A 22709-nucleotide genomic window follows, 5' to 3' on the forward strand; every position below is an offset into this window, starting at 1 on the left:
CCAGCCCTGACTCATCCAGGAAAAATAGGACACACATCGACCCCCAAGTGGCTGTCTGAAGATAATGCACATCCCCAGCCCCTGTCACTCTAGAGCCAGGCTGTCCATCCTGAAACCAGCAGAGGCACATAGGATGGCTAAGCAAGAAAATACACACTTTCTAAAAGTGGTATTTTCAAACACACAATAGAAACATTGTCTTTACTAAAAATTGTAAGATGAATACAAAGTATTTCTCATTCGCCCCTATGGGACAGATAGCATTTCAGTAGTGAAAAAGGAATTACACTGTATTTCACTATCAGGACATGTAACACATACCAGTACATGTCCTGCCTTTCACATAAACTACACCCTGCCCAAAAGGGTACCTTGGGCCTACCTTAGGTGTGACTTACATGTACTGAAAGGGAATGGTAGGGCTTGGCAAGTGGGTGCACTTGCCAAGTTGACATGGCAGAGAAAACTGCACGCAGACACTGCAGTGGCAGGTCTGAGAACCCTTTGAAGTGGCATCTCGTGTGGGTGAAACATCAGTGCTGCAAGCCCACTAGCAGCATTTGATTTACAGGCCCTGGCACGCTCACTGCACTTTACTAGGAACTTACCAGTAAATCAAATATGCCAATCATGGAAATACCAATCCATAATACAATTTACAATAGGAGCACTTACACATTAACACTGGACAGCAGTGAGAAAGTGTGCTGAGTCACTAAACCAGCAAAATAGTCAAACCCAGGTGGTCAGAAAGCAAACAGATAGGGGAAACACGGCTAAAGTAGCCAGGTCTAACACACACACTTCTTTCATATAACAAGCCCTTCATGTGGCTCTCTCTTGTTCCCACTAAGGTAATCCAACAAAATTGAAAACAAGGAAGACATGTAAAATAGCTTCGTTTTGAGTCTATTCCAGTATGGACTTAATAAGTAGTGCTATGTATAGAAGTACAAAATGCTTCAGGAAACACATACTCCGTGCCCTAAAGCTTTTCGTTCGTGCATACTCTGTAACTGTAAGGAAGGCAAGTTTGGGAAAGTACAGCTTACTGTTGTAATGAGTTTGTCTTGTTTGACCGGAGCTACTCGGTGGGTAGAAGGTGGTGGGTCATAAGGCTGCCCAGAAAGATTTCCTCTTGAGTACCTCTGTTAAGAGGCAGTGAGTTAGGAGAAGTGTTCCAGCCTCTTCTTTCTGAATGTATCACTGGTTTGACAGAACATGCCAATCTTAACATGGAAAAACTAATTAATAATGTTGCACACATTTATGACTTTTATAGTGGACTAGGACATTAAGGTAGCCCTGTTGGCATTCATTACTTTAAAATATGTTACCATAAATTTCAGCACAATTTATGTTAGACATACTAGAATGCATTCCTTTCTTAAGAACAGATTGTCTCTGTACCATCCATTTCATACATTACACCTTGCACAATTGCAGTAACACTTCACCCCAAAATTGCTGTATGCATGGTATCTGTAACTCTGGGTACACTACAGATTCACTGTACCCTGTAACCCCGCCCCTTTTTCTTCTGTACCCTCCCCGCTCCCGCCTCCCAGCTGCTCCGCCCCCCGCGCACTTCGCCATATATGGCGACCGTGCGAACGCGCAGCGTTGACGCGCAGCGGGTGCGCCGATTGTGCGCCGAAGGCGCGCCAAAGGTAAGCCCGTCTGCGCCCGTCCGCGCCTGGACCGCGCCCAGTGCCAGGACCCCTGGCCCTCGAGGACCCCGGCCGACCCGCCTGACGTACACCGCCGCCAACCTCAGCGCACTCGACGCCGGTCGACCCCCAGGATGCTACCAAGCCACACCACGACGCACCCACGGACCCTTCAGCTGCCGCGCCTGCAAGTTCACCTGCATCCGGACCTGCGTCGCGCCAGCACCCGCCAAGTCGAACACCAGCAGCACCCACCTCAAGTGCATCCTGCTCAACACCCGCTCCGTCCACAGACACGCCATCGAACTCTGGAACCTCCTCGACACCACAGCCCCTGACGTTGCCTTCCTCACGGAGACCTGGATGAACGCCTCTTCAGCACCCGACATCGCCATCGCCATCCCAGAGGGCTACAAGATCATCCGGAGGGACCGCACCACCAACCAGAGGGGAGGAGGCATCGCCATCATCCACAGGAACACCATCCGTATCACGACCAGCACCGACAACACCCTCACCACCGCCGAACACCTGCACTTCCAGATCCACACCAACCCGAAGACCACCCTCAGAGGCACCCTGATCTACCGGCCTCCGGGACCACGCACCCAATTCAGCGAGGACATCGCCGACTTCGTCAGCCCGCATGCCCTCCCCTCCGCTGACTACATCCTCCTGGGGGACCTCAACTTCCACCTGGAGAACAACAACGACCGCAACACCAGCACCCTGCTCGACAACCTCGCCAATCTTGGACTCAAGCAACTGGTGTCCACCCCCACCCACCTCGCCGGACACACACTCGACGCAGTCTTCTCATCCAGCACAGACATCGCCTTCAGCCACGCCACAGAGCTTCAATGGACGGACCACAGCTGTGTCCACTTCACCTTCAAAAGAACGACGACCCACCACCACCAGCAACAGGTTGTCCGCAGAAGCTGGAACAAGATCACAGCCGACCAGCTCGCCACCTCCTTGAGCCAGCACCCTCCTGCCAGCTCAGCGAACCCCAGCCAGGCCGCAGACAACCTCACGAAGTGGATCAGCAACTGCGCGGACGAGCTCGCCCCACTGAGGACCCCGCCCAGCAGACCCGGCAGCAAGAAAGCCCCATGGTTCACCAACGAACTCAAGAGCTCCAAGAAGAACTGCCGAGCCCTCGAGAAAGTCTGGAGAAGGGAACCAACACCGGACAACAGGACCACCCTCAAGCTTGCCACCCGGAAGCACCACCAGCTGATCCGCGCCGCCAAGAAAACTGCATTCAAGGACCGGCTGGACAACAACGCACACAACTGCAAGGAACTCTTCAACATCGTGAAAGAGCTTTCCAACCCCAGCGCAGGAAACAACGACATCACCCCGTCGCAAGACCTCTGCAACTCCCTCGCCTCATACTTCCACAACAAGATCGCGGACATACACAACAGCTTCAACAACCAACCAACGCACACCACGACCGCAGCAACGCCGCCCACCACCACCCTCCGCGCCTGGACTCCGATCAGCACCGAAGACACCGTCCGCACGATGAACTCCATCCACTCAGGATCTCCAACCGACCCCTGCCCCCACCACGTCTTCAACAAGGCCAACGCTGTCATCGCACCCCACCTGCGAGACATCATCAACACATCCTTCGACACCGCCACCTTCCCTGAGAGCTGGAAGCACGCCGAACTCAGCGCTCTACTCAAGAAACCCACAGCGGACCCCACCGAACTCAAGAATTACCGCCCCATCTTGCTCCTCCCGTTTCCAGCCAAAGTCATTGAGAAGACCGTCAACAAGCAGCTGGCCGCCTTCCTTGAGACGAATGGATCCCTCGACCCCTCACAGTCGGGCTTCCGAGCCAACCACAGCACCGAGACCGCCCTCATCGCCGCCACCGATGACATCCGAGCCCTGATGGACAACGGAGAAACAGCGGCCCTCATCCTCCTAGACCTCTCCGCGGCATTCAACACTGTCTGCCACCGCACCCTAGCACAGCGCCTCAGAAACGTCGGAATCCAGGAGAAGGCTCTGGAATGGATCATCTCCTTCCTCGACGGAAGAACACAGAGGGTCCGCCTACCACCGTACAAGTCAGAGGCCACCGAAGTCATCTGCGGCGTCCCTCAAGGATCCTCGCTGAGCCCCACCCTCTTCAACATCTACATGAGCCCCCTCGCGGCCATCGCACGCCAACACAATCTCAACATAATCTCCTACGCCGACGACACCCAGCTGATCCTCTCCCTGACCAACGACCCCGCCGCCGCCAGAGCCAATCTGCACGAAGGGATGAAAGAGGTAGCCGAGTGGATGACGACCAGCCGCCTGAAACTGAACTCAGACAAGACGGAGGTCCTCATCCTAGGCTCCTCGCCCTCCGCATGGGACGACTCCTGGTGGCCTCCCGCCCTGGGCACCGCACCCAAACCGACAGACCACGCACGCAACCTGGGCTTCATCCTGGACTCCTCCCTCTCCATGACCAGACAAGTCAACGCCGTCTCCTCGTCGTGCTTCAACATCCTGCGCATGCTACGTAAGATCTTCTGGTGGATCCCCACCGAGACCAGGAAGACCGTCACCCAGGCCCTCGTCACCAGTCGACTGGACTACGGCAACGCCCTCTACGCCAGTACCATCGCCAAGCTCCAGAAGAGACTCCAGCGGATCCAGAACGCCTCAGCCAGACTCATCCTCGACATCCCACGAACCAGCCACATCTCCGGACATCTCAGAGACCTGCATTGGCTCCCCGTCAACAAAAGAATCACCTTCCGCCTCCTCACCCACGCACACAAAGCCCTACACGACCAAGGCCCGAGCTACCTCAACAACCGAATCAACTTCTACGCTCCCAAACGCCACCTCCGTTCAGCCAACCACGCCCTCGCCGCCGTCCCCCACATCCGAAGAGCGACAACAGGAGGAAGGTCCTTCTCCTACCTGGCCGCCAAGACCTGGAACTCCCTCCCGACCGACCTGCGCCTGATCCAAGACCATCTCTTCTTCAGGAAGAAGCTGAAGACCTGGCTGTTCGAGCAGTAACGGCACCCCCCTCCCCCCCAGCGCCTTGAGACCCTACGGGTAGGTAGTGCGCTCTATAAATGTCTTTGATTGATTGATTGATTTGCACTAATGCAGCTCCATAGAGCTCATAGAGACTACTGGGACAAGGAGTGCCCAGGCACACACTCTTTTCATATTTCCTTTTTCACTATTCCTGAATGGATTTACTCAATGGTGTTATGTACAGAAGTAATAAATGCTTCAAGAAACACATACACCTTGCCCTAAAGCTTTTCATCAAAAATGTGCACTCTGTAAATGTAAGGAAGACAAGTTTGGGAAAAGTACAGATACTGAATTTTTCCTGTTTGCCTGGCAGCCTCTCAGTCGTTAGAAGGTGCGTAGATTTAAGGCAGCTCACAAAATGCCATCTTGAGTACCACTTTTAGAAGTCAGTGAGTTGGGAGGAGTTGCAAATAAAGGTGCTGTTCGCATTGCAGCCTCTTCTTTCTGAATCTGGTACACATCTGGCAGAAAAATACCAAGCTTAACTTGGCAAAACTAATTAATTTTGTTTAGCATATTTACGACGTCATCTCTCAGCACTATAAAATGTCTAGCAGTACGTTTTAACTTGCATAGTCAATCGGCTTGGTTTTTTAAATATTCATTATATTACTCAAGCTTCAGTAAGACTCAAGAGAACGAATATCACATGGAGATCAGAGGTGCAAAGGTAGGCTCAGTAAATAGTGATTGGCTCTCTGTGGGTGCTCCTGGTTGAGCTTTCAATGTGAAAACTATGTGGCATATTTACAAGACCCTATTGCCTTCACAACGTCATTTTTTCCTAAGTTTCTGGGAAGATCGGGGGTTTGCCTTATTTACAAGGCAGCTTTAAGCCACTTAACATGGCTTAACGCTGCCTTGTAAATAAGGCCCTCTTTGCCTGAAAGGGGAGTGCAATGGGTGTTGCTGTGGGGGTTCCAGTGCAACACCCATTGATTCTGGTGCTGCCTCCTATTTACAAGGGAGGTGTAAATAGGAAGGAGTGCCAGAATTAAGACCAAGCTAAACCTGGTCTTACTCTGGCGCACCGAGGAGAAATACTGAATTTCTCCTCATTTTTGCTGTTTTCATATGTGCTGCATAGTGCACAACACATGGAAACAGCAAAAGGCCAATGAATGTTTCTGTACAGGAATGTCCCCCTACATGCACATAATAAATATTTTTTTTAAATGCTGTTTTGCAACTTCTATGTGTGCTACATTAAGCAGCACTTATAGAAGTTACAAAATGGCATTTAAAAAAAAAGATGTGTGCAGGTAGGGGGACATTCCTGTAAATAAACAATCATTGGCCTTTTGCTGTTTCCATGCTTCCTGCACATAAACATTCTTCCCCTGAACGCAGACACACTTGCACTATGGTGCAAGGGTGCCTGCATTGGCGCTAGCCTGCTAAGTGTAGCACCAGCACAGGGGGAAAAGCAGGGCTGCAGCATATTCTTGTAAATATAGTGCAGGCCTGCATTTCTGAGGTGGCGGAGTGAGGCGTTAAGCTAGGCAGGCTAACGCCTCACTCCGCCACTCCCCTTGTAAATATGCCCCGATATTTTATTGGTTTCCATACCAAGTTCATTCGATATAGGTCTTCAACTTAAAACTCATATAGAAGCACACGTGGAAACAAATTGACTATTAGATAGAACTTAATTGGGCATATTTACAAACCAATATCACCACAGGAACATCACTTTTAGTGACTTTCCTGTGGCGATTTGTGCTTCACCTTATTTACAAGGCAGCCTTAGTTCATTTAATGTTGCTTAATACTGCCTTGCAAATCAGGCACCTTTTACGCTATACTTAGTGCGAAAGGGGAGGGCGATGGGTGTTGCAGTGGGAGTTCCACCACAACACCAATTGATTTTGACGATGCCCCCTATTTCTAAGAGCAGCGTAAATGGGAGGTAGCGGCAGAATTAAGACCAAGGAAAACTTGGTCTTAAACCAGGGAAACGAAGAGGAATGCTTTATTTTGGAAAAATGCCTTATTTCTCCTCGTTTTTGCTGTTTTCATGTCTGTTGCATTGTGCAGCACACATAGAAACGGCAAAACACCAATGATTGTTAATATGCAGGAATGTGTCCCTTCCTGCACATAATTTTTACAAAAATAAGACATTTTGTAACACATAGAAGTCACAAAGCACCATTTAATGATTGTTTATGTGCAGGAAAGGACACCACTATTTTACCACCGTAGACAATGTTAATTGGTTGGATTTGACAGGAACTTTAACAGCATTTATTGTTTTTTCAATAAATTGTAATTGTTGACATATCTAAGGTAAAGAACAGAGCAAAAGACAATAACATACACAAGACAACATAACAACAAAATTAAAACATAACTGGATGCAAAAGAACAAAACATCCCATTGCAATAATGCAACACAAAGAGACAGCAACATGGAGAATATCAGAGCAAGTCACCACCAGAACAAAATACCACACAACAAATATGCATGCACACATTATCACCCCGTGAAATCTGCTTTCATAATACGATGGTAATAGATTTTTGCACAAACCACTGCTTTAACTTACCACTAAGTACATGAAATAGAGCTGTCAAACAAGGTTTGTGATTATGCCCCACATGCCTTATTTTAGCTCTCTTCCATATGGCTGCAAACATTTTGTATTTTTATAGTGAACTAGGTCATTGAGGTAGCCCTGTTGGCATTCATTACTTTAAAATATATTATGATTTTAAGTAACATTTTCGTTAGATGTACTAGGATGTGTACCTTTCTTAAGAACAGATTGGGGCATCTTTACAAGCCCCTATCGCCACCACATCATCAATTTTAGTGACGTTGTGCTGGCGATAGGGCCTTCACCTTATTTACAAGGCAGCGTTAATTCACTTGACGTGGCTTAACAATGCCTTCTAAATAATGCACCTTTCAAGCTGTACTTAGCATGAAAGAGGAGGGCAATGGGTGTTGCGGTGGGTGTTCCACCACAACACCCATTGATTTTGACGCTGCCTCCCATTTTCAAGGGTTGTGTAAATAAGAGGCAGCGCCAAAATTAAGACAGGGAAAACCTGATCTTAAACAGGCGAAACGAGGAGAAATGCTTTGTTTCTCAACGTTTTTGCTGTTTCCATGTGTCCTGCCTTCTGAAGCTCACATAGAAACAGTAAATTGCCTATGATTGTTTATGTGCAGGAAGGTGATCCTTCCTGCACATAAACAATCCCAAAGAAATTAAGTTTTGCAATTCTATGTGTGCTGCAGCACACAAATGCCATGAATGATTGTCTATGTGCAGGAACAGAGACCTTCCTGCACATAAACTATCATTTCCACCAACGCAGACACCCTTACACCATAGGTGTCTGCATTGATGCTAGGGAGCTGAACTCAGCACCAGCGCTAGGGGAAACGCAGGGGTGCACTGCATTCTTGTGAAGAGAGCACATCTCTTCATTTTGAGAATGTAGAAGAATGGTGTTAACAATGTTTGCTTGATGCCACGATTCTCCATGCTGTTGTAATTATGCCACTCAGTCCCTGTAAAATCCATTTATTACATTACACCTTGCACAATTACAGTAATAGGACACCCCAACATGTTTATACCCATGCTATCTGTAACTCTGGGTACACTACAGATTCACTGTACCCTCATTTGCAATAATAATGCTCCATAGAGCTCATTGAGACTACTGGGACAAGAAGTGCCCAGGCACACACTCCTTTCATGTTCAGAAGCCCGTCGATTGGCTCTTTCTTGCTTGTACTAAGTTGACCTTGTCATGCATTATACTACAAAAATTGTAAGAAAGGCGTGTAAAATAGTTTGATTTTGCACTTTTCCTGTATGGATTTACTCAATAGTGTTATGCACAGAAGTAATAAATGCTTCAAGAAACACAAACACCTTGCCCTAAAGCTATTCATCAAAAATGCACACTCTGTAAATGTAAGGAAGACAACCTTGGGAGAAGGACACTTACTGCTGAACGGAATTTGTCCTGTTTGCCTGGCAGCCACTCAGTGCGTAGAAGCTGCGTAGATGTAAAGCTGTGAAGAAAGATGCCCTCTTGAGTTCCTCGGGTAGAAGTCAGTGTGTTAGGAGAAGTTGCAGATAAAGGTGCTGTTCGCATTGCAGCTTCTTCTTTCTGAATCTTGTACTTGTTTGGCAGAAAATACCAAGCTTAACATGGCATAAATAATTCATTATGTTGAGCATATTTATAATGTCATCGCACAGCACTATGTCTAGCGGTACGTTTTTACTTGCATTGCCAATTGACTTGGCTTTTTTAATATTCATAATATTACTCACGCTTCAGTATGACTCAGAGAACAAATATCACATGGAGATCAGAAGTGTAAAGGTAGGCTTGGTAAATAGTGATTGGCGCTCTGTCGGTGCTCCTGGTAAAGCTTTCCATGTGAGGACTATATATCTTTGCATTGGCTTCCATACCTAGTAATGCCCCTTAAGATCATTAGAGGTAGATCTTCAACAAAAACTCATATAGAGGCACACGTGCAACCAAATTGACTTATAGATAGAACTTTATGAGTCATATCACATAAAGTGAGTGCAGAATGTGCTAATTTAAAAGGTGATTCTGGTTCCCAAATCATTTTTGACTGGCGCTATTTTATGTCCTTGGTGGTAAGTTAAGATGGCCCTTCTCCGAACATCCTTCACTACAGTATTATGAAAAAAGTCATTTGGCTGCATTAATGTGTAAATGTTGTATACATTTGATTTGTGGCATTCTATTGTGTTGGTGATGTGTTCTGCCTTTTTTGTGCTGTTCTGTTTTGTACTGCGTTATTGTAATGTAATTTTGCTGTGGCTTACTGTGGCTGGATCACCACCATTTTGTCACCGTAGACAATGGTAATTGATTGGGTTTCATAGGAACTTTAAAAGCATTTTTTTTCTGGAAATGTAGTGGCAGTTGTTGGCATATTTAAGGTAAAGAATAGTGCAAAACACAATAACATAGACAAAACAACATAAAAACTAAATGAAAACATAACTGGATGCAAAAGAACAAAGTTGTCAAATGGAAACAAACAGTTCAACAAAAAATCCAATTGCAATAATACAACACAAAGAGACAGCTACATGAACAACAACAGAGCAAATCACCACCAGAATAAAAAACAAAAAAACACTCAACAAATATGTATACACACTTACCACCCCTGAAACCTGCTTTCATAATACAACAGTAATGGTTGTCTGCACCAAGTACGTCACTTACCACCAAGTACATGAAAACCATTTTGTGATTAAGTCCCAAATGTCTTATTTTAGCTCCCATCCATACTGTCTGCAAACATTTTGTACCTTTACATTGGGATAGATCATAAAGGTAGCCCATGGCGCATGACCTTCTTCGGTTACCAAACTAACAGCAAATAATCAAATTCCAAGGAGGAACCGACAATTCTGTATATATTGTTTTCATTTTTGTTTTTTCGCGCCTATCGCTGTTACTTCACCCATATATATTTCACTCGCGCCATCACCGTTTGTCTCACTATCACGTAGTACACGAAGCCCCCTTGGGTTGCCATTGCATTATATGCCTCAAAGTGCTGTTCTTCGAAATGTTTGTTTTTACTGATTTTGTAAAAATTGCCCTTTAATATATGATGCTCAATGCACTTTCAAAAAACTAAAACCCTGAGTCTCTCTTCGTTAATGTCCAGATCCTTTGTAATATCTTGTACATGCAAATACATCTGTTGCTCAAGTGAATCCAATTGAGATATTGTTGCTTTATACATCTTCACTTACCACTAAGTACATGAAAAAGAGCTGTCAAACATTGTTGGTGATAATGCCCTGCATGCCTTATTTTAGCTCTCTTCTATACTGGCTGCAAACATTTTGCATTTTTATAGTGGTCTAGATCATTAAGGAAGCCCTGTTGGCATTCATTACTTTAAAATATGTTAACATGATTTTCAGCAACATTTTTGTTAGACATACTAGGATGTGTTCCATGCATAAACCTTGCACAATTGCTGTAATAATTCACTCCAAAATTGCCGTACCTGTGGCATCTGTAACTCTGGGTACACTACTGATTCCATTAACCCTCATTTGCAGTAATGCAGTTCCATACAGCTCATTAAGACTACTGGCACAAGAAGTGCCCAAGCACCCACTTCTTTGATATGCAGAAGCACATCATTTGGCTTTCTCTTGTTCCCACTTTGGTGACCCTGACATGCATATTCCAACAAAATTGTAAACAAGAAAGACGTGTAAAATAGTTTTGTTTTGTGGATATTCCAGTATGGAATTAGTAAGTAGTGCTATGTATAGAAGTAATAAATGCTTCAAGAAACACATACACCTTGCCCTAAAGCTTTTCAGCAGAAATGCACACTCTGTAACTGTAAGGAAGGTAAGTTTTAGGAAATTACAGCTTAATGTTGCAATAAGTTATCTTGCCTCCTTCTGCACCTCTGTTGCTTCTTTCTGCACTTCTATTGCCTCTTCCTGTACCCTCTTCCCTTTTTCTACACCTCTCTTGCCTCTTTCTGCACCTCTCTTGCCTCTTTCTGCACTTCTCTCACCTCTTTCTGTACCTCTGTTGCTTCTTTCTGCATTTATCTTGCTTCTTTCTGTACCTCTCTTGCTTCTTTCTGCATCCCTCTTGCCAGTTTCTGCACCCCTCTTCCCTCTCTGTGCATCTCTCCTGCCTCGTTCTACACTCCTCTCACCTCTTTCTGCACCGCTATTGCTTCTTTCCATGCATCTCTGCTTCTTTCTGCACCTCTGTTGCTTCTTTGTTCACTTCTATTGCCTCTTTCTGTACCCTCTTCCCTCTTTCTGTACCTCTTTTGCCTCTTTCTGCACCCCCTTGCCTCTTTCTGTACCCCACTTCCCTTTTTCTGTACCTCTCTTGTCTCATTCTCCACCTCTCTTGCCTCTTTCTGCACTTCTCTTGCTTCTTTCAGCACCTATGTTGATTTCTTCTGTACTGTATCAACAAACAATAACTGTGGGTCTACGTGAAACTAAGGTCTCTGTGTAAAAACATGTGTCAACCATATTATTAAAGTACAAGAAGGGACTGATCACATTGTGATATATGTACCCATCAGTTACACACTCTGAACCGCCCAGTTGTCATCATTTGGGCGATTTCACAAAGTGGTATGTCCACACTGTACATACCACTAGTCAACACACAGTGGTAACCGGAAGCAGTGCTCAAAACAATATGTGTGAGTGAAAGTGTAAAGATAAAAATGGATAGTGGAACCACAAGTAATTTTAATGAAAGGCAACCACTTCCAAGATTAAAAACCAAAAAGGTGCAAAGTAACAGTAGTTTGTAACAAATATCTACTGCATGTTATTGAAGGTCGACATGTTTCTGCAGTGAATTGACCCAACCGGGGTCTCCTGCTTCCTCAGGACCAGAAATCTACTTTGCGACTGCTTCTAAAGTGAGTGAGTGCAACTAAAGAAAATAAATAAATTGGATATCACCTGAATAAGTCCTCTCTCTGTTCTGGTAGAGTGATGCACAGGTGTTGAAGACACATATAGAGAGAAACAGAGATAATAGGATAACATATTATTAATAAAGTTATCTCTCCTTAGTTTCAAATAAAGTCTAATAACTTATAAGTTTGTACTGTATACAAAACATATTACCCAACCATTTGTTAATTGGATACTCCTCTCACTCACCTGGAGAATGAGGGACCAGCGCCACTCCTCACCTGGCTACAGCTCAGGAATTGGGGACACCGCTCTAATTGAAATCATAAAAACGAAAATGAGAAAACCCCACTCATCAGCTGCTGTTCCAAGTCTGATCAGAATCATCACTGAGTTTGCTAAGTTATGATGATATCAATGTCTGGTCAAAGCCCTATGTTGTTCATGCTAAATCACATCCCACTCGGCATTCTTACGTGGCTTCTTAGTGAGATTATACAGTTGTGAGCCCGTGAACCCCTATAAATGGTAAAGGGGGTTGTGTATTCTGTCCGTCTCGGTTTTTTAACGGGCACATGGGTAGGAAGGCTATTACCATAAGGCTATTGAATTATAAGCCCTCGATCCCCTAAGGTTGGTCAGAGGGGATTAGTATTCTGTCTAACCCGTTGAGGTCAACAGCACATATAGCTACCACTTCCCCCTAAAAGCAATGTTGTTTCTTTGCCCTTCCACGACAACGTTGCTTTTAGGGGGAAGTGGTAGCTATACGTGCTGTTGACGTCAACGGGTTAGACAGAATACTAATCCCCTCTGACCAACCTTAGGGGATCGAGGGCTTATAATTCAATAGCCTTATGGTTATAGCCTTCCTACCCATGTGCCCGTTAAAAAACTGAGGCGGACAGAATACACAACCCCCTTTACCATTTATAGAGTTTCACAACTGTATAATCTCACTAAGAAGCCACGTGAGAATGCCGAGTGGGATGTGATTTAGCATGAACAACATAGGGCTTTGACCAGACATTGATATCATCATAATTTAGCAAACTCAGTGATGATTCTGATCAGACTTGGAACAGCAGCTGACGAGTGGGGTTTTCTCATTTTCGTTTTTATGATTTCAATTAGAGCGGTGTCCCCAATTCCTGAGCTGTAGCCAGGTGAGGAGTGGCGCTGGTCCCTCATTCTCCAGGTGAGTGAGAGGAGTATCCAATTAACAAATGGTTGGGTAATATGTTTTGTATACAGTACAAACTTATAAGTTATTAGACTTTATTTGAAACTAAGGAGAGATAACTTTATTAATAATATGTTATCCTATTATCTCTGTTTCTCTCTATATGTGTCTTCAACACCTGTGCATCACTCTACCAGAACAGAGAGAGGACTTATTCAGGTGATATCCAATTTATTTATTTTCTTTAGTTGCACTCACTCACTTTAGAAGCAGTCGCAAAGTAGATTTCTGGTCCTGAGGAAGCAGGAGACCCCGGTTGGGTCAATTCACTGCAGAAACATGTCGACCTTCAATAACATGCAGTAGATATTTGTTACAAACTACTGTTACTTTGCACTTTTTTGGTTTTTAATCTTGGAAGTTGTTGCCTTTCATTAAAATTACTTGTGGTTCCACTATCCATTTTTATCTTTACACTTTCACTCACACATATTGTTTTGAGCACTGCTTCCGGTTACCACTGTGTGTTGACTAGTGGTATGTACAGTGTGGACATACCACTTTGTGAAATCACCCAAATGATGACAACTGGGCGGTTCAGAGTGTGTAACTGATGGGTACATATATCACAATGTGATTAGTCCCTTCTTGTACTTTAATAATATGGTTGACACATGTTTTTACACAGAGACCTTAGTTTCACGTAGACCCACAGTTATTGTTTGTTGATACAGTAGGCTATAAGGGGTTATAACTGTGCATTTGGTCTTTAAATATTCCCTCGGTCCCTACTCCCTCCGTGTTTGTTATTGATTTCTTCTGTACACCTGTTGCTTCTTACTGCACTTCTCTTGAATCGTTCTGCACCTCTCTTACTTATTTTTATGCCCCTCTTCCTGCTTTCTGCACCTCTGTTGCCTGTTTCTGTACATCTCTTGCCTCTTTATGCACTGTTCTTGCCTCTTTCTGCACTTCTCTCGCCTCTTTCTGTATTTCTGTTGCTTCTTTCAGTAACCCTCTTGCTTGTTTCTGCACCTCATTTGCCTCTTTCTGCACCTCACATGCCTCCTTTTGCACCTCTTTTGCTTTTTTCTGCACCTCTCTTGTTTCTTTCTGCAACTCTCTTGTTTTTCATCACTTCTCTTTCTTTTTTCTGCACCTCACCTGCTTCTTTCTGTACCCTCTTGCCTCTTTCTGCACCCCTGTTCACTCTTTCTGTACCTCTCCTGCCTGGTTCTGCACCTCTCTTGCCTCTTTCTTCACCCCCATTTGCCTCTTTCTGCACCCCTCTTCTCTCTTTCTGCTCCTCTCTTGCCTCTTTCTGCACCTCTGGTGCTTCTTTCTGAACTTCTTTTGCTTCTTTCCGCACCTCTCCTGCTTCCTTCTGTACCCTTCTCGCCTCTTTCTGTATCCTTCTTCCCTTTTCCTACACTCTCTTGCCTCTTTCTGCACCTCTCTTGCATCTTTCTGCACCCCTCTTGCCTCTTTCTGCATCCCTCTTCCCCCATTCTGTACCTCTCTTGCCTCTGTTATCACCCCTCTTGCTGCATTCTGTACCTCTTTTGCTTTTTTCTGTACTCCTCTTGCCTCTTTCTGTACCCCTAGTCCCTCTTTCTTAATACCTCTTGCCTCTGTCTGCACACCTGTTCCCTCTGTCTGCACCTCCTTTGCCTGTTTCTGCAATTCTCTTGCCACTTTCTGCAGTTCTCTTGTGTCTTTCTGCACTTCTCTTGCCTTTTCTGCACATTTCCTACTCTTTTTGCACCTCTCCAGTTTTTTTTCTGCAATTCTCTTGCTTTTTTCTGTCCTACCCTTGCCTCTTTCTATATTCAAATGGGAAGTGCAAGCTGTCAAGTTTAATTGTATGCCTGCTCTTGTAACTGAGGTATATGTATACTTGTACATGATTTCTCATATGTGCTATGCATCTGAGGATGGTCGCTTAAAAAGTGGTTAGCTTCTCCTATAGGTGGTCAAATCTTCTCTGTCATTCAGATGTACAGGCATACGTGTTATGTTATGTTATGTTATGTTACTTTATTTCTTTTATAGCGCACAGCGACTCCAGAGGAGCATCCCGGCGCTTTGGCAAAGAAAAACAGCATAGAAAGCAACCACACAACAGAAAAGAGCAGAAATAAAAAGACTATTTCCCAAAAAGCCATGTCTTCAAATCATTTCTGAAAGTAAGAAGACAGGGGGCCGATCTCAGGGACAATGGCAATTCGTTCCATGCCTTGGGTGTCAGGTAGCGAAAAGATCGACCTCCCAATCGTGCACGGCGAATTGCAGGAACAGTAAGCAAAGACAGACCAGATGATCTGAGAGTCCTGCTTGGCACATACCAGGAAAGACGTTTCCCAATATATTTGGGGCCAATACCATGTAAGGCCTTAAAGGCCACAGTCAGGCATTTAAAAAGGATTCGCTTGGAGATAGGTAGCCAATGAAGGGTGTTCAATAAGGCAGTGGCACCAGCTCTCCTCGGGAGTCCAAAGATGGAACGGGCTGCCGAATTCTGGACAACTTGCAAACGGGTCATAAGATATTTCGGTAGACCCAAGAAAAGAGCGTTTGCGTAATCCAGTCGCGACCCGATTAGTGCCTGAACGACTGTTTTCCTGTGGTTGAGTGATAGTAGAGGAAGAAATTTCCTCAACATCCGTAAGATGCCGAAGCATTTCCCAACAATGGACAGGATGTGAGGTCCAAAAGATAAATCACAATCTACTATCACTCCCAAATTCTTGGCCTTAACAGCGACCTTGTCAGGGGGAAACATATCCTGCGGCCACCAAGATTTCCAGTCATGTTCCGGTGCGCAACCGAAAAAGAGCAACTCTGACTTATCAGAGTTGCATTTTAAGCCATGACCTCTGAACCACTCAAACACCGCACCAAGGCAATCCCTGATCTTTGTGCCATCAAATGACCCACCCCTGTCACATGTGAACAGGAGTTGGGTGTCATCGGCATAAGACACGATCTGGGCGCCGAAAGATTCCGCGACTTCCCCCAGAGGGGCCATAAAGATGTTAAACAGCATAGGGCTAAGAATGGAGCCCTGCGGGACTCCCACCTCTAGCGGAGCCATATCAGCGGAAAAAGGAGGCGCCCAGATCGTTTGTCGGCGGTCGGCCAGAAATGATTTTAGCCAGTTCCACACCGTTCCTCGAAGGCCACACTCCCAGAGTCTTACAAGGAGGACATCATGAGGAACGGTGTCGAAAGCCGCCGACAAGTCAAGCATGACTAACACGGCCTTTCCCCCCAAATCGAGTACTTCCCTGATGGCATCAGTGACCTCCAGCAGAGCCGACTCCGTGCTAAAATTAGCACGGAAGCCGGACTGCGAGGTGTGCAACAGGTCGTTTCCTTCGATGAAACTGGAAATTGTCCTGTGCACATAACGCTCGGCCACTTTTGCCAGAGCAGGGAGAAGGGAGATTGGCCTGTAGTTGGCATGTATGAGGGGGTCCAAGGTGGGTTTTTTGAGCAGTGGTAGAATCATGGCCCGCTTCCAGGCCTGAGGCACCTCCCCTGTCGACAAAGATGTGTTCAGCAGGGGGTTCACCAAGATGTTAATGGCGGATGCCACTTTCCCCAAACATTTAGCCGGACATGGATCTAGAGGAGAGCCGGATTTCAAGCCGGACAAGAGCTCCAAAGATGTTCTAAGATCCATGGGCGGGAATACAGAGAGGAAAGGGCCGTGGTCTTCCACAGCACATGGTAGCGTTAGATGGCTCACATCCGATTGCGCACTAGAGAGAGAGGCCTGGATGGCTGTGATCTTACTGACAAAGAAGGTGGCAAGTTGTTGTATCCACGCGTCCGTATGAGTGTGGTTAGGGGTGCAGACAGCAGGAGAGATAAAATCCTGGACCACTTTGAAAATTTCTTTGCAGACATTATCAGCCTCATCAATGCGATGCTCAAAATAGGCCTTTTTTTCGTCCCAAATAGAATGATGATAGGCTTTAATTGCTGCCCGAAATTTCAATTTCTCAATTGGGTCGTAAGCCCGCCTCCAGGCCCTCTCAGCCCTTTTACACTCCTGACGTTGTATCCTCAACTGAGGGGAGAACCATGGGGCTGACGCCCTGCGCTCTCCTAATTTAGATCTTTTTTGGGGGATTAAAGTCTCAAATCTTGCTAAAAGCCATTTATGTAGGAGAGCAAGATTCTCCTCCAGACTTCCCAAAAGGGGGCAAGGAAAGGAGATGAGAGCCTCAGACAGCATGTCCCCAGAGAGCAGATGGAACGGGCGTGAAGTCCGCATGGCCGCAATTTCTCTCTCCCGAACAAGGGCAGAGACAGGCAAAGAAAAGGAGATTAAAAAATGATCCGACCAGAGTACTGGCTGTATAGCACAGACAGAAATGGGTCTCGTTGAAAATACCTGGTCTAAGGTATGACCTTTATTGTGTGTAGGGCCTTTCACAAAGGGAGATAACCCTAACGGAGCCGTGATATCGATAAGCTTTGTAGCGTCGGGGTCACAGCTGTTGTCCATATGGACATTAAGATCTCCAAGAAGAATGCAGTGATCAGACCTAAGACAAGGGACTGCAAGTGCTTCTTGCAGTTCGTCAAAGAAAGGTCCTGTTGATCCAGGGGTTCTATATACAAGTATCCCAGTACAGGCCTGGAGAGGGGAGAGGTGTAAGGTGAAACCAAGGGCTTCACATCCCTGCATATTCTCCACCGGAAAGGTAGAGCAGGGGATACTCTTTTCCACAATAAGAGCGACTCCACCACCTCTGCTCGATGTTCTATCCTTCCTAAAGATGATATAATTCGGGGGGATGGCATTTGCCAGGTCTGGTGCGGAGAAATCGCCCAACCAGGTCTCGGTCAAAAACAAACACGTGATATTGGAATTATACAGCAAATTCCAAATATTAATGGAGTGACGATTTACGGACCTGGTATTGAGGAGGAGACATTGAAAAGGGACAGGTGTATTGTCATGCCCGGTTTCAACTACGGCCGGGAAGCGCCACGCACAAGAAGGACAGCCTTTCCTTAATTTCCTACCACCAGGGAAAATATGAGAGCATTTTCCTCGAGGGAGACGTAGAGCGAAAAGCTCAGCTGAAGAATAGGTCAGCATATTTAAAAAGTTAAAAACAACAATGGCCGTAATAATACAAGCCACGAGACCGGCCCCAAGAAGCCGTCCAGCCCCGTCCGCCTCCGGGACGCTGACGGGCGCAGACGGGCTGGACTCTGGCGTGACTCCGGCACTGTGGAGGCGCCACCGCTGCGCGATCCCGCTGCGCTCACAAGGGAGCTTTATGTAGGCTAACATCCGCTACCCACAGAGCGCTAGTCCGCTCGTAATCCCCGCCCCTCTGATGGCTAAACACCACTCAAAGATGGCGGCCGATGATTTTACCACCCCGGGACCCGGACCCGCTACAGCAGCGGTGGTCTCACAATTACAATGCAGGTAAGAGGGAGAGATAACCCCAGCTTAAAAACAGGGGACAAAAAAGCAATAAGCAAACAAAATAGTAAAACAGGTCAGTTTAAAATACAGCGCGATGAAAAGCGCGAAGTGCGAAGCGCTATGCAGGGAAATCCTTTACCTTGGCGAGGGAGAGCCTAGGACCGGTCGCCTTATGTAGGCTAACATCCGCTACCCACAGAGCGCTAGTCCGCTCGTAATCCCCGCCCCTCTGATGGCCAAACACCACTCAAAGATGGCGGCCGATGATTTTACCACCCCGGGACCCGGACCCGCTACAGCAGCGGTGGTCTCACAATTACAATGCAGGTAAGAGGGAGAGATAACCCCAGCTTAAAAACAGGGGACAAAAAAGCAATAAGCAAACAAAATAGTAAAACAGGTCAGTTTAAAATACAGCGCGATGAAAAGCGCGAAGTGCGAAGCGCTATGCAGGGAAATCCTTTACCTTGGCGAGGGAGAGCCTAGGACCGGTCGCCTTATGTAGGCTAACATCCGCTACCCACAGAGCGCTAGTCCGCTCGTAATCCCCGCCCCTCTGATGGCCAAACACCACTCAAAGATGGCGGCCGATGATTTTACCACCACGGGACCCGGACCCGCTACAGCAGCGGTGGTCTCACAATTACAATGCAGGTAAGAGGGAGAGATAACCCCAGCTTAAAAACAGGGGACAAAAAAGCAATAAGCAAACAAAATAGTAAAACAGGTCAGTTTAAAATACAGCGCGATGAAAAGCGCGAAGTGCGAAGCGCTATGCAGGGAAATCCTTTACCTTGGCGAGTGTACATAGGTGTTATAGAGCCCCCAAATATACTATTGAATACCCATGTGCCCTTTATTATGAGCAGAAATAAATACATACACCTTTTATATCCAAATTTACAGAGTATGCTGTTTGAAACACAGATATTCAAGTAGTTGTATGTTTATTTGTATGTAACATGTAACTAGGTAAAAGCAGAGACATAAGCAGAGACACATTTGGTAGGCCTAACATTCTGAGCAGTCGATGAATAGTGAACCTTCAAGAGAAAAATGAGGTTTAAGACATCTTAGGAGGAGGATTAGTGATTAGGCTACTTTGTATGAGTCTGTGGAAAGGTGCAGTCGAAGTAGGTCTCTTTCTGTACCTCTGTTGCTTCTTTCTGTACTCCTCTTGCTTCTTTCTGCACCTGTCTTCCTCTTTATTTACTTCTGTTTCCTCTTTCTGCATTTCTCTTGCTTCTTTCTGCACCTTTCTTCTTCTTTCTGCACTTCTGCATCTTTCTGTACTTCTCTTGCTCCTTTATGCACCTTTCTTCTACGTTCTGTACATGTCCTACCTATGTAGGTATAGTTAGAAATTAGCATTTAAAAAACCTTAGCAATTCTCTGAAAAATCACAGGTTTCGGGGACGTTATAGTTAGTATTAGCCTTTTAAAAACCTTTGAAAGTCACTGAAAAAAACACAGGTTTCAGGGATGTTAGAGTTAGGAGTTAGCATTTAAAAAGCCTTTGATATTCACACAAAAACACATTTCAGGACTGTTGTAGTTAGGCTGACATTTCACTTGTACAAAACTAGAGCTGAGCTAACTATGACTCGTCCCCCCGCAATTTACTGCTGATGATGTCACGCCCCTTTTTACACCACTCTGCAAACGTGGCTGTTGGTGGCTGTTGGTGCACTGCTGGTGGGGCGATGAGGTCCTATTGTGTCCTGAGGACTTAAGGACACAAGTGGACTTCATCCTCTACCTCACTTAAACAGTCAGTGATGCACCTAGTAAATCCTCCATTCAGACATTTATACATTCACTCATTCTTCAATACACCTCGGCATATATATAATACATATTTAAACTTTATAGAAACACACATTCACTGGATGATGTCATCAGGGATGTCATCAGGGATGTCATCAGTGATGTCACTGACCATGTCATGAATGATGTAATATGTGATGTCATTAGCCGTGCATTGTGGGGGCGCGAGTTATAGTTAGCTGAACTATTTATAACAGCGGAATTTCCATGGTTTTGTACGAGTGAAATATCCAACTAACTATAACGTCAATGAAAACAATGTTTTTTTCAGAAAATTTCTGAGGTTTTTTAAATGCTAATTTCTAACTATAATGTGCCTAAAACCTATGGTTTTTTCAGTGAATTTCTTTGGGTTTTTAAAGGCTAATTCCTAACTATAACATCCCTGAAACCTATGGTTTTTTCAGAGAATATATATATATGAATGATGCATGGCTGTTATTATATATCTGCTCGTGTGGTGAGAACCATGACATCATTTCCAGCTGGACTGATTTTGAGCACATTTCATTAGGCGATTGTCCAAATGTTGTCTAATTACATGGGATCTGATCCTTGCGATGCCTAGAGGGTAGAAAGCCATCCCAGAAAATTGTGACCAATTAGGGCCTTTGACCTATGAACTTGGATCAGTTCATTATCCCAAAGCCATATTTTCTCATATGTTTATTCCACCAGCGTTGTTTCTTTTCTGTTTTAGCACTTTTGAGTACTGAGGTGTGTTTGTGGACGTTCCACAAGTTGCAAGTTTTCAGGGAGTGACCCTGAGCCCCAGCTGCAAGAGTAAATCAATTTTTTGGGTGGGAATATCTCCAAAATGATGCAGGGTAGCAGAAGGGGTTTCCACCTTGTGTTCCCATGGAAAAATAAAAATAAAGAAGCTTTGAAAGTGCTAATACATTTTAGTATTTCTTTTCCACGTGCAGAAATATACACCCACATATTGACGTGTGGGCAGTGGATACAAGTAAAGTTCCCTTAAGCATCTTTGACAGTTGTAGATTCCCATTTTCTGCTGCTTTGCTTTACTTATTATTTAGCCATGCAGGGAGGCTTTGTGTGGCTTCATAAATCTTTAATTTTAATAGAGCCCTGCATCATGCATGCAGCAGGCTACCTGGTGCAAAATTGAGACAGAGCTCTCATAAATAGGCACTGTCCAGTTGCCCCTTTGTGTCTGATCTAGAGTTATTGGGTCCCTAATCCCAGACCTGATAAATTCCAGGCCCAGAGTCCCAGCAAAAACTTACTAGCAGAGGTGCTCGGGATGCTATCTGCTTTGGTGTCCAGCCCCCCCGCCCCCATTATTGCAGAATCAGAAGAGTGGAGAAGGCTTGCCCCAGAATGGCTAGTCCTGCCTTGTCCTTAAGATCCAGTGTCTGAAGTGGTCACTGAGAGTAGTGGTAGAACACTGAGGGCCTGATGTAGAGAGAGGTCTATGCTAATGTGTGCCCTCAGTGTGTTTTGTGATTTGGTCAGTGAGCCAAGTGAGTGAACACTACAACCTGGAATGCCCGGTCTCTCCACCTAAGGCTTCCACTGTCGCTAAGCCAGTTCAGCAAGCATCTCAAGACCTGGCTCTTTGACTGAACCTCCGCAAACAGTAGGACATGCACCCCCACCCCCTCAACAGTGCCTTAAGACCCTAGCGGGTGAGTAGTCATGCTTCAGAAATGCTGATTGAACATTGAATGGGTTTGGTGAGTGTCAAATTTAGGGAGGCAATCATTGACCCCAGTGACAGAAAACGGAGCAGGTTTGATAAGTGCCAATGATTTTATCGTATGCATAAAGTGATGTGGTCCCTTGGTACAGTGAGGTCCATTGGAATTTTGTTTGTTTGTGCTGGGGTCAGGCATGTACTGTGATGTGGTCACTGAACCTATCCGCAGGCTGTTGATTGTGTTTGAAGAGCGCTTGCTTATGTTTCAGGTGCATTATGAACTGTGTTTGTCAAACCTAGTATCAGGATATGTCACACTTTCGGTGTGCCACTGTGTGACTCCCTCTGATGTGGAAAGTGCCGCAGGATAAGCCAAGGATGGGTTTGTGGTCTT

The 22709-nt window shown here is 45.5% G+C and overlaps 1 protein-coding gene across 2 annotated transcripts in view; it reads right to left on the minus strand.

Moving 5' to 3' along the window:
* LOC144767607 (putative methyltransferase DDB_G0268948) overlaps positions 1–22709 on the minus strand; it is a 652594-nt gene that overhangs the window by 628565 nt on the left and 1320 nt on the right. The window contains exon 1 of one of the 2 annotated variants that reach the window (XM_078651010.1): positions 8712–8823. The exons of the other annotated variant lie outside the window; for it this stretch is intronic. The gene's annotated coding sequence lies outside the window, so the exon portion shown is untranslated. Of the gene's footprint in view, positions 1–8711; positions 8824–22709 lie in introns of those variants that run through there. 2 annotated transcript variants of the gene reach the window in all.

The sequence above is a fragment of the Lissotriton helveticus genome, chromosome 7 (genome assembly GCF_964261635.1).
Source record: "Lissotriton helveticus chromosome 7, aLisHel1.1, whole genome shotgun sequence".
In the NCBI taxonomy this organism is placed as follows: domain Eukaryota; kingdom Metazoa; phylum Chordata; class Amphibia; order Caudata; family Salamandridae; genus Lissotriton; species Lissotriton helveticus.